The sequence below is a fragment of the Arachis stenosperma genome, chromosome 1, assembly GCF_014773155.1.
Source record: "Arachis stenosperma cultivar V10309 chromosome 1, arast.V10309.gnm1.PFL2, whole genome shotgun sequence".
NCBI lineage: Eukaryota > Viridiplantae > Streptophyta > Magnoliopsida > Fabales > Fabaceae > Arachis > Arachis stenosperma.
The window spans coordinates 30477028-30488302 of NC_080377.1; positions in this window are offsets into that span (position 1 = coordinate 30477028).

Sequence of the window (11275 nt, forward strand, 5' to 3'; positions counted from 1 at the left end):
CTACCTCAGGTTGGGTTGCCTCCCAACAGAGCACTCTTTTAGCGTCACTAGCTCGACGATTCCTCCATTACTTGAGATGATACTTTACTCTGGGGTTTTCCCCTATGTTGCCCATATAATGCTTCAGCCTTTGTCCGTTCACAGTGAAAGTCCTCTCTGAACTTTCATCCATGATTTCTATGTGTCCATATGGTGAGATTTTTGTGACAAGAAAAGGTCCGGACCACCTTGATTTGAGTTTTCCTGGGAACAGTCTCAATTTGGAATTGTAGAGTAGTACTTGTTGCCCCTTTTCGAAACTCCTGGGTGCAAGATGTAGGTCGTGTCTTCTCTTTGCCTTTTCTTTATAAATCTTGGCATTTTCATAGGCTTGTGATCTAAATTCCTCCATCTCTTGCAGCTGCAAGATCCTCTTTGCACCAACAGCAATGCTGTCAAAATTTAGTATCTGGAGAGCCCAGAGAGCTTTGTATTCCAGCTCCAGTGGTAAATGACAAGCTTTCCCATACACCAGTTGATATGGGGACATTCCAATTGGTGTTTTGAATGCTGTTCGGTATGCCCAAAGAGCATCATCCAGCTTTTTCGACCAATCCTTCCTTGATGCACCCACACTCTTTTCCAAAATCCTTTTTAGCTCTCTGTTGGATATCTCAGTTTTCCCACTTGTTTGGGGATGATAAGGTGTGGCAACCTTGTGTTTTACCCCATATCGTAGGAGGAGAGCTTCTAGTGGTCTATTACAAAAATGACTCCCTCCATCACTGATGCAAATGCATATTTGCATTATTAGTTAGTTAGTTTAGTTAGTTTTAGCTTAATTTCACTCATTTTCTCTAAATAAACAAGTCCTTTTATGAGTTTTGTTTCCATGCATGATGATATCAAGGAACATGTTAATTCTAGCCAAATTCATGCAAATGCTTTAAGGAATGCATATATGAATGAGTATGAATGAATCTCATGAAATTTATTGCATGAATTGGTAAGACTTTGAAGCTATTTCCCTTGTTGATGATAGGTGATGAAACAAGGAAGCATGGAAGCAAGAATGATGCAAGCTGGGCAAGAAGTTGGCGTTGCCAACTTGGATACAATGGGCGTTGTTCTTGGCAACTCCAGGAAGAGGAGTTGGCGTTGCCAACTTGAGGAAGAAGGTGCGTTGTTAAGGACAACGCCAGGCAGCCCTGGAGAAGCAAAGTTGGCGTTGCCAACTCTAGGACCACGTTGCCAACGCCACAACACAAGCAAGTTTGGCAGCCTTGGGAGCAAAGTTGGCGTTGCCAACTTGAGGAGCACGTTGCCAACGCCACACACAAGCAAGGCAAGCTTGGCCCTGGAAGAGGCAAAGTTGGCGTTGCCAACTTGAGAAGGGCGTTGCCAACGCCCACCCAAGCAATCTTGGGGAGCTAATTTGGAGCCTCGAGCACGTTGCCAGCCTAGAGATGAGGGGCGTTTTTGAGGACAACGCAGGCTAACAACGCCAAACAATCAAGCTTGGCCCTGGAAGAAAAGGAGCTGGCGTTGCCAACTCAAGATGGGCGTTGCCAACGCCACACACAAGCCACAAACAAGCAAGGTTGGCCCTGGAGGAAGACAAGAAGCAAAGTTGGCGTTGCCAACTTGAGAGTGGCGTTGCCAACGCTACACACAAGCAATTTTGGCACTAAAGAGGAGCTCGAGCACGTTATTGAAGCTAGGAAGCATTGGCGTTATCCTTGGCAACGCCAGAAATGGGTGCTTGGCTAGGCACCAAGTCTTGGTGCCAACCAAGTTCCCAACGCCCACAAGCCGTGCCAACCAAGTTCCCAACGCCCACCAGCTGCACCAACCAAGTTGCCAACGTCCATTGGCCTTGCCATGCACGTTGCCAACGCCCACAAGCCGTGCCAACCAAGTTGCCAACGTCCACAAGCTTGCCATGCACGTTGCCAACGCCCATTGGCCTTGCCATGCACGTTGCCAACGCCAGGAAGCAAACATGGAGCCTTGAGAAAGGCTCGAGCACGTTGCCAACGTGCTAAAGAGAAGGAGTTATTCACAACAACGCCAGGAAATTATGGTGCACGTTGCTAACTTGAAATGTATGGGCGTTATTCACAACAACTCCAACAAGGCAGCCTGAACATGTCCACTTCAATGGAAGATATCTTGAGCTACAGAGATCCAAATTGAGTGCTTCCAGTTGCATTGGAAAGCTGACATTCAGAGCTTTCCAACCATATATAATAGTCTATGATGGAGCACAAAATTGAAGCCAAACCAGAGTCATCTTTAGGCCCTAAAAACAAGAACATGAAGTGAAATTCAAGAAAGCTAGAGATTGGCCTTGGGGTGTGGGTCGAGCACGTTGCCAACGTGCCACAAGGGGGGCGTGTTTTGCAACAACGCCAGCCCCAAGTCCTTGCCTTGGGAGAGTGATGCACGGGCACGTTGCCAACTTGGGGTTGAGGGTGCGTTATTCACAACAACTTGGCAACAACTTGGCAGCTTGACCTTACCTTCTTTGAGGAACCATAACTTGAGCTAGGAAAGTCCAATTGAGGTGATTCCAGTGGCATTAGAAATAGACATCAAGAGCTTTCCAATGATGTATAATAGTCCATATTGAAGCTGAAGGTTGACACTCAAATTCTGGGCTACATTTAGCATGAAAGTAAGGCCAAGAAGAGGAAAAGCAAGTTGTTGGCAACAATTTGGGCTAGCAACGCCCAAGTCTCATACTTCATGCCCAGGAAATTGTCCTGCACGTTGCCAACGTGCATTTGGCCTGGAGTTAGTGCTAATAACGCCAAGCCAATGGGCCAGAATCATGATGAATGAACCCTTCCTTTCCAAGCCTAGCAACACCTCCAATTGAGCCAAGAATTCAACAATGAGAAAGCCCACATTGCTAACCCAAATTGAAGATCTCTGAAGAGTTTTAGAGTAGTATAAATAGAAGAGATTGATGTACTTGTAGAGGACTTTTACACTTTTGAATACTTTTTAACACTTAGACATTTTTACACTTTTTAGCACTTGTATTTGAGAACACTTTTGGTACTTCCGAGAGGAGACCCAGGGAGCTAATTTTGGTTCATCTTGGAACTTCTCTTCTCCATTTTCTTAATTTTTAAGCATTTCTTATTCTTCTTCTTCTTCCTTTACACTTAGTTTAATTCTTGTTTATGGCAATTGTTGTTGAAATTGGAGCAATGACTCACTAAACCCCACTTTCATTAGGGGGAGGAGCTCTGTTTGTTGGAATGGATTGATGAACCCATCTTTCCTCCTCAATTCTAGTGGTTGATCTAAAGAGAGAACTCTTGATCTTCACAGATTCAACCACCATCGAGAGAGGGGTTAATCTATATGAATTATGTGGTGAGTTTGAGGAATGAGCCACATAATTCAGTTTAGAGTTCATCCTTTCATGATTTCTTTAATCAATATACCTTGGTTAGTGTTCTGAGGGTTACCTGAAACGTGTAGCTCAGTCGTCTGGCAAGACCCGAGGTAGGGGTTCCGTGACCCGAGCTTGGTGTGCTGAGCGGCTGGGGGTTGTACCTGCAATGACACTCCGATGCTTAAGTTAGCATGGGTCCAAGCAGATATTGAGTAGAATTAGAGTATGAGTTATACCTGGGTGCTCCAGTGTATTTATAGTGGTTGGTCGTGATCTTCCCTGGATAAGATATTCTTATCTTATCTTATCTTTGGGAGTCTTATCTCTATCTTTTGTGGAACCGCCTTTCCTAGGCCTTTTTCGGCCTTTAGGTTTTGGGCTTCGTTCCTTTTGATGGGCCTTCTTCTTTATTTGTCCGAGGTCCGACCTTAGGCGTGGGCCTTTGGGACGAGGTCGGACCTTCTGCGAACTTCCCGAGTTTGGAGAGCTCGGTCAGGGTATGAACAGTGCCCCTGTCCGAGTTCGTCCTTTTGAGAGGTCGAGCTCGGGCATAGTCGTCTTTTCAAAATTTTGAAAATGGCCGTTTCAGCATTTATTGCTTTTTACCGTTTCTCCTCGATTTTCGTTCGGGCTCTGTGAAGGCATTATTTATTTGCCCCTTTCCTCATTTTCTTTGTTTATTCTGTTCCCTTTCCCTTTTTCTAGGTTTTTCGCCACCTCTCTTTCGAGCATCTTCCTTCTTTCTCTCTGTTCTTCTTCTCCGATTCTTTCTGTGCGTTGTTTTTCGGGGTTTCCTCTGCGCCGCTGTTTTCGTTCTTCTTGCATCGGAGCTCGTCGTTTTCTTCCTTTCTTCCAGGTTTGTTTCTCGTCTTTACTTTCGCTGTGCACATATGCTTTTGTTTCTTTTTCTTCTATGATGGGGTTGCCCCGAAAAGAGGCGCCGCCATTGTTTTGGTTGTTTGTATGTGGGGGGGGCTCTTTTCTCTTGGTACTTTGTTTTCGGGTTACTGCATTTTTTCTTCTAAAAGAACTTTTGTTTTCTTGCTTCTGCTGAATGGGTTTTTTGCTGTCTGCCTATTATGTGATTTTTGGCTTGCTGTTGTATTCTTCTTTGTAGGAAAGATTTTTTATGTCTCGAAAGGTGTTTCAAGCAATGTCGACCAAGATTCCGAGTGGTCTTGGTTGGGTAAATCCTGTTCCTCTAAGGGTCCCTTCTGTTGTAGATTCTGAGTATCTAGTTAGGTTCCGTAGGGAGTGTAGTATTTGTGAGAACAGGGAGTCTGAGCGGGATTATGAGCTAGTAGCCCCGGAGTCCGAGGAGAGAGTGTGCTTCCCGCCTTTAGAAAGTTCCGAGAAGCTATTCTTTTATGCTTACGATTGTTTTTTCTCTAAGCTGGGTGTACGACTTCCTTTTACCGACTTGGAGTCCGAGGTCCTTTGGTCTTGTAACCTTGCCCCTACGCAACTCCATCCAAATTCTTGGGCGTTTTTAAAGCTGTTTCAACTTTTGTGTCAGTTTTTGGGCGTCTCCCCTTCTGTTTCTCTTTTTTCCTATCTGTTCGTGTTGACGAAGCCGGGGTCGGGTGCTGGGAAGGTGTCCTGGGTCTCTTTTAGGGCTAACCAGGGAAAGAAGTTTTGTACCTTGTATGATGAGTCGTTTCATGATTTCAAGAACTACTATTTCAAGGTCCGGGCTGCTGGAGATGTCCGACCTTTCTTTCTAGATGAGAGTGGGGAGCCTTCTTTTCCTCTTTGTTGGCAGGAGAATGTAGTGTCGGTTAAGTATACTTTTGAGAGTCTAGATGAGGTGGAGCAGGCTTTTGTGGGTGTGTTGAGCAGTTTATGGGGTCGGGCACCTCACTTGGATACGAAGAAAATGTTGGGAGATCCAAGCCTTCTCCGTTCCGAGTTAGGTAGTTCCCGACCTCTTTGAGATTTCATCTTAGTATTTTGGCTTCGTTTTGGAGGTTTTTCCGTTGTGATAATCCCTTTCGTTTGTTTCTGCAGAGATGTCTTCTCAGGCTGATTCCATGAAGTTCCTTCGTCGGTCGAAGAAGTCTGCGGCTGCTCGGAATATCGAGGCTGAGGCTTCTGCCCTATCTTCTCCGCAGAAGACTACCGTGGGTGTTCAGACTCGGTCGAAGACCATTCCGACTCCTCAGTTCCGAGCTATAACTCAAGATCCTCCGACCTCCGGACCCGGTCACCTTTCCCCGTCTTCGACCTCGGGTCCTCCCCCCAAGAAACAGAAGACCTCTCAAGAGCTTGCCGGTTTCAATGATAAGGATTTTGACGCTCTTGGTTGGATTGAGCAGCACATTCTCCCCCAGACCTTTATTTCTACTGATGATGCGTCTATGGAGCATCACTTTCAGTATATGGCGCGGAGCTGTGTTCGGATGGCTAGTCTTCATGCCGCTATTGCTCGGGAGTTCAAGAAAGCTCCCCTTGGGGCGACCAGCTCCCGACTTGAGAAGGCACGGTCCGAGCTTGATAAGATTAGTCAACTGAAGGCTGCCAGGATTACTGAGCTGGAGGCCTCTTTGGAGGAAGAGAAAACTAGGGCCACCGCGGCTGTGGCGGCGGCGAAGACATCTGAGGAGATGGCGAGGGTGGCGACGGAGAACTATACTAAGCTGTATGCCGAGCTTGTGGAGACGAAGGAGAAGTTGCAGTCTGCTCGGGATGATTTTTACGAGCTGGAAGATAATGTGGCCAAGGGTATGGATGCTATGTTTGTGAATTTGAGGGATCAGGTCCTGGTTCTTGCTCCCGACCTGGATCTGAGCTTGTTCAGTACGGAAAACATTGTTGTGGAGGGAAAGATTGTTCCTACTCCTGCCGAGGATGAGGTTCCGGTGTCCGACCACAAGGCTCCGGTGTCCGACCCCGAGGTTCCGGTTGTGAACCCGACTTCACCTTTGGCTGAGGATAGATCTGGTGTGGAGGTTTCAAGCCGGGATGATGGTGCTGTCGATGCAGTCCCGATTTCGATGTTCCCTCCGCAGCCTTCTGTTGATGCGGAGACCGGAAAGGACCTTGATCCTCTGTGATCTTTTTAGTGGTTTGCCCGGCCTGTGGGCTTTTTGTTGGATGGCTTTTGTGAACACTTTTGGACACCTTTTGCTTTTATTTAGCCACTTGTGGTGACTTTATTATGCGGTGTTTGTGTTTTGACCTTTGGTTTCTGCCTTCGTGCTTTTTAGTTGTTTTTCGGATAACAACTTTTTAGCTAGCGTTTTGACTTTATGTTTCCGCTTTCGTGCTTTTTAGTTGTTTTTCGGATAACAACTTTTTAGCTAGCGTTTTGACTTTATGTCTCCGCTTTCGTGCTTTTTAGTTGTTTTTCGGATAACAACTTTTTAGCTAGCGTTTTGACTTTATGTCTCCGCTTTCGTGCTTTTTAGTTGTTTTTCGGATAACAACTTTTTAGCTAGCGTTTTGACTTTATGTCTCCGCTTTCGTGCTTTTTAGTTGTTTTTCAGATAACAACTTTTTAGCTAGCGTTTTGACTTTATGTCTCCGCTTTCGTGCTTTTTAGTTGTTTTTCGGATAACAACTTTTTAATAACAACTTTTTAGCTAGCGTTTTGACTTTATGTCTCCGCTTTCGTGCTTTTTAGTTGTTTTTCGGATAACAACTTTTTAGCTAGCGTTTTGAAACTTCTTTCGATTTCGTTCTTTTCGCTTTGTACTTTTTAGTTGCTTTTTGTAAAGCAACTTTTTAGTAAGCGTTTTTCGAAATCCTGGTTCTTGCCGTTTTAAGGCTTCTTTCTCGGGCCGAGCTTTTTCTCGGACATCGGGTGCTCGAGTACCTCCTTTTTGTTAGGTCCGACTTTGTCGTTGGTCGGTTCTTTTGAGTTATTTCTGTAATCTCTTTTTATTTGGCTTTTTGAGCCATTTTAGAGTTACTTTATAACTTTTCCCTTTGTTGGGTCCGACTTCGTCGTTTGGTCGGCCTTTTTAAGTTATTTTTGTAACCTCTTTTTTATTTGGCTTTTCGAGCCATTTCAGAGTTACTTTATAACTTCTCACATTAATTTGAACCTCTTCGCTTTATCTTTGCCGACCTTGTATGGTCTCTTGGCAAATGATTTTTTGCGTTTTGCCGAGCATAAATTAATGCGCCTTGGTGGGGTACTTTCTAGGATTTGCTTCATCATGAGGAAGAGAAAATAGAGAAATTTGATTAGTATTAAAAAGAAAGAATATTTACAAAGTGTTTACCTTTTAGGTCGGGTATCCTACTTAACCGGGTGTCTCATTAAAAAACCCTTGTAGGGAAAAAGAGTACACCTCGGGTTAAGTTTTTCTAGCTGTAGTACCGTCTTAGATTACAGGCGTGCCAGGTCCTGGGCAGCTCATTGCCTTCTAGGTCGGATATTTTGTAGTAGCCTGTCCCTAAGACTTCTGTTACCTTGTAGGGCCCTTTCCAATTTGCGGCTAGCTTTCCTTCTCCCGACTTTTGTGTTCCGATGTCATTTCGGATTAGAATCAGGTCGTGACTGGAGAAGCTTCGCTTTATTACCTTTTGATTGTATCTGAGGGCCGTTCGCCGTTTTAAGGCTTCTTCTCGGATTCGGGCTCTTTCTCGGACCTCGGGGAGGAGGTCGAGTTCTTCCCTTTGTGCCTGTGGGTTGCCTCTTTCGTTGTAGAAGATGACTCTGGGCGACCCTTCATCTATTTCGATAGGAATCATTGCCTCCATCCCGTAAGCTAGCCGGAATGGGGATTCTCCCGTTGTAGAGTGCGGGGTTGTCCGATATGCCCATAGTACCTGGGGGAGTTCGTCGGCCCACGCCCCTTTGGCCTCTTGGAGTCTTCGCTTTAACCCGGCCAAGATGACTTTATTTGCAGCCTCTGCTTGTCCATTGGCTTGTGGGTGCTCGACCGATGTGAATTGCTGTTTGATTTTTAGTTCGGCCACCAAGTTCTGAAAACTTGTGTCCGTGAACTGTGTTCCATTGTCTGTTGTGATGGAGTAGGGGACTCCGAACCTCGTGACGATGTTTTTGTATAGGAATTTATGGCTTTTCTGAGCCGTAATAGTGGCTAAGGGTTCGGCTTCGATCCACTTTGTGAAGTAGTCGACCCCTACTATGAGGTATTTGACTTGCCCCGGTCCTTGTGGAAACGGGCCGAGTAGGTCGAGTCCCCATTTTGCGAAGGGCCATGGCGCAGTGATGCTGATAAGGTCTTCGGGCGGTGCCTTGTGAAAATTGGCGTGTTTTTGGCAGGGGGGGCATATTTTCACAAACTCTGTCGCGTCTCTTTGTAAGGTCGGCCAGTAGAACCCGGCCCTGACTACTTTCTTGGATAGTGCCCGAGCTCCGAGATGGTTCCCACACATGCCTTCGTGGACTTCTTTGAGGACGCCCTTTGTTTCTGAGGTCGGAACGCACCTAAGGAGGGGGTTTGAGAATCCTCTTCTGTATAATACGTCGTGAATTAGCGTATAATTCTGGGCGTCCTTTGTAAGCCTTTTAGCTTCTTTTCTTTCTATGGGGAGAGTTCCTGACTTCAGGTAGTTGAGTATGGGGGTCATCCATCCTTGCTGTTGGTTGGATATATTTAACGTTTCTTCCTCTCTTAGCACGGAGGGAGATTGTAGGGTTTCTTGGAGAAGGCTTCTGTTGTTGCCTCCGGGCTTGGTGCTAGCGAGCTTCGAGAGGGCGTCTGCCCGGGCATTTTGTTCCCGAGGTATGTGCTGGATTTGTATTTCCGGGAAGTGTCGTAATTGTGCCTGTGTTTGGTCCAGGTATTTTTTCATAGTAGGGTCTTTGGCCTGGTAACTTCCATTTACTTGTGATGTGACGACCTGGGAGTCGCTGAAGATCGTGATTCTCTGGACTCCGACCTCTTCGGCTAGCTTTAGTCCTGCTAGTAGGGCCTCGTATTCGGCTTGGTTGTTTGAAGCCTGGAACTCGAATTTTAAGGATAGCTCTATCCGTGTTCCTTGGTCGCTTTCGAGTATAACACCGGCTCCGCTTCCTGTTTTGTTTGAGGACCCGTCGACATACAGATTCCACGAGAGTGGGGTTCCCGGGGTCTCAGTATATTCTGCGATGAAGTCGGCTAGATATTGAGATTTTATGGCAGTCCGGGCTTCATAGTGGAGGTCGAACTCGGACAGTTCCACCGCCCATTGTAGGATTCGTCCTGCCATGTCTGTTTTTTGTAGGATGTGTCTCATGGGTTGGTTCGTCCGGACTTTGATGGTGTGGGCTTGAAAGTAGGGACGGAGCCTCCGAGCCGTGAATACTAGGGCGTAGGCGAATTTCTCTATTTTCTGATAGTTTAATTCGGCCCCTTGTAGTGCCTTGCTTACGAAGTATATGGGGTGTTGTCCTTGGTCATTTTCTCGTATTAATGCTGAAGCAACTGCCCGATGTCCGACCGAGAGGTATAATACGAGCTCTTCCCCTTTTAAAGGTCGGGTTAGGATTGGTGGCTGCCCGAGGAATTCCTTGAATTCTTGGAAGGCTTTTTTGCACTCCGGGGTCCATGAGAAGGGTTTCCCTTTCTTTAGGAGTGAGTAGAGAGGTAGTGATTTTATCGCTGATCCTGCCAAGAATCTTGATAGGGCGGCTAGCCTTCCATTTAGTTGTTGTACTTCTTTGACACACGTCGGGCTCTTCATTTTTAGTATCGCTTGGCATTTATCCAGGTTTGCTTCGATGCCTCTTTGAGTCAGCATGAAGCCTAAGAACTTTCCGGCTTCTGCGGCGAAGGTGCACTTGGTCGGGTTAAGTCTCATGTTGTGTTTCCTGAGGGTGCCGAAGACACTTGTGAGGTCGGGAACCAAGTTTCTGTCTTCTTGTGTCTTTACCAGCATATCGTCGACGTACACTTCTAGCTGTAGCCCGATGTGCTCTGAGAATACTTTGTTCATTAGCCTCTGGTAGGTTGCCCCGGCGTTCTTCAGCCCGAAGGGCATTACTACGTAGCAGTAGTTTGCCCTTGGGGTTATGAACGAGGTCTTTTCTTGGTCGGGTCCGTACATCGGGATTTGATTGTATCCCGAGTATGCATCCATGAAGGAGAGATATCTGTAGCCTGAGGCTGCGTCGACTAAGGCGTCGATGTTTGGTAGAGGATATGGGTCTTTGGGGCAGGCTTTGTTGAGATTCGTGTAATCGATGCACATCCTCCATTTTCCGTTGGGCTTTTTTACCAGGACCACGTTTGCGAGCCATAGGGGATATTTTACTTCCCTAATGAATCCTGCATCTAGCAGTGCTTGTACCTGTTCTTCTATTGCCTGCATGCGCTCGGGTCCGAGCTTCCGGCGTCTCTGTTGGACGGGTCTGGATCCCGGGTATACTGATAGCTTATGGCACATCAGGTCGGGACTTATGCCTGGCATGTCGGAGGCCTTCCAGGCGAAGAGGTCGGAATTCTCCCTTAAGAGGGTTATGAGTTCCTCCTTTAGGCCTGCTTCGAGGTTTGCTCCAATGTTTGTTACTTTTTCAGGTGTGTTCCCGATTTGGATCCTTTCGGTTTCTCCCTCTGGTTGTGGCCGAAGGTCTTCTCGGGTTTGAACTCGCCCGTGTTCTATTGTGTTGACTTCTTTCCCTTTTAGGCTTAGACTTTCGTTGTAGCATCGCCGTGCTAATTTTTGGTCGCCTTTTAGGGTGGCGATTCCCTTTGCGGTAGGGAACTTCATACAGAGGTGTGGGGTTGAGACCACAGCTGCCAGTCTGTTTAGGGTTGGTCGCCCAATGAGGGCATTGTATGCTGAGGTAACGTCGACTATACTGTAGTCGATGCTTAACGTTTTAGATTGCTCGCCTCTTCCGAAGGTAGTGTGTAGCGAGATGTATCCTAAGGGGTGGATCGGGGTGTCCCCTAGCCCAAATAGGTCGGAGGGATAGGCCTTTAGCTCTTT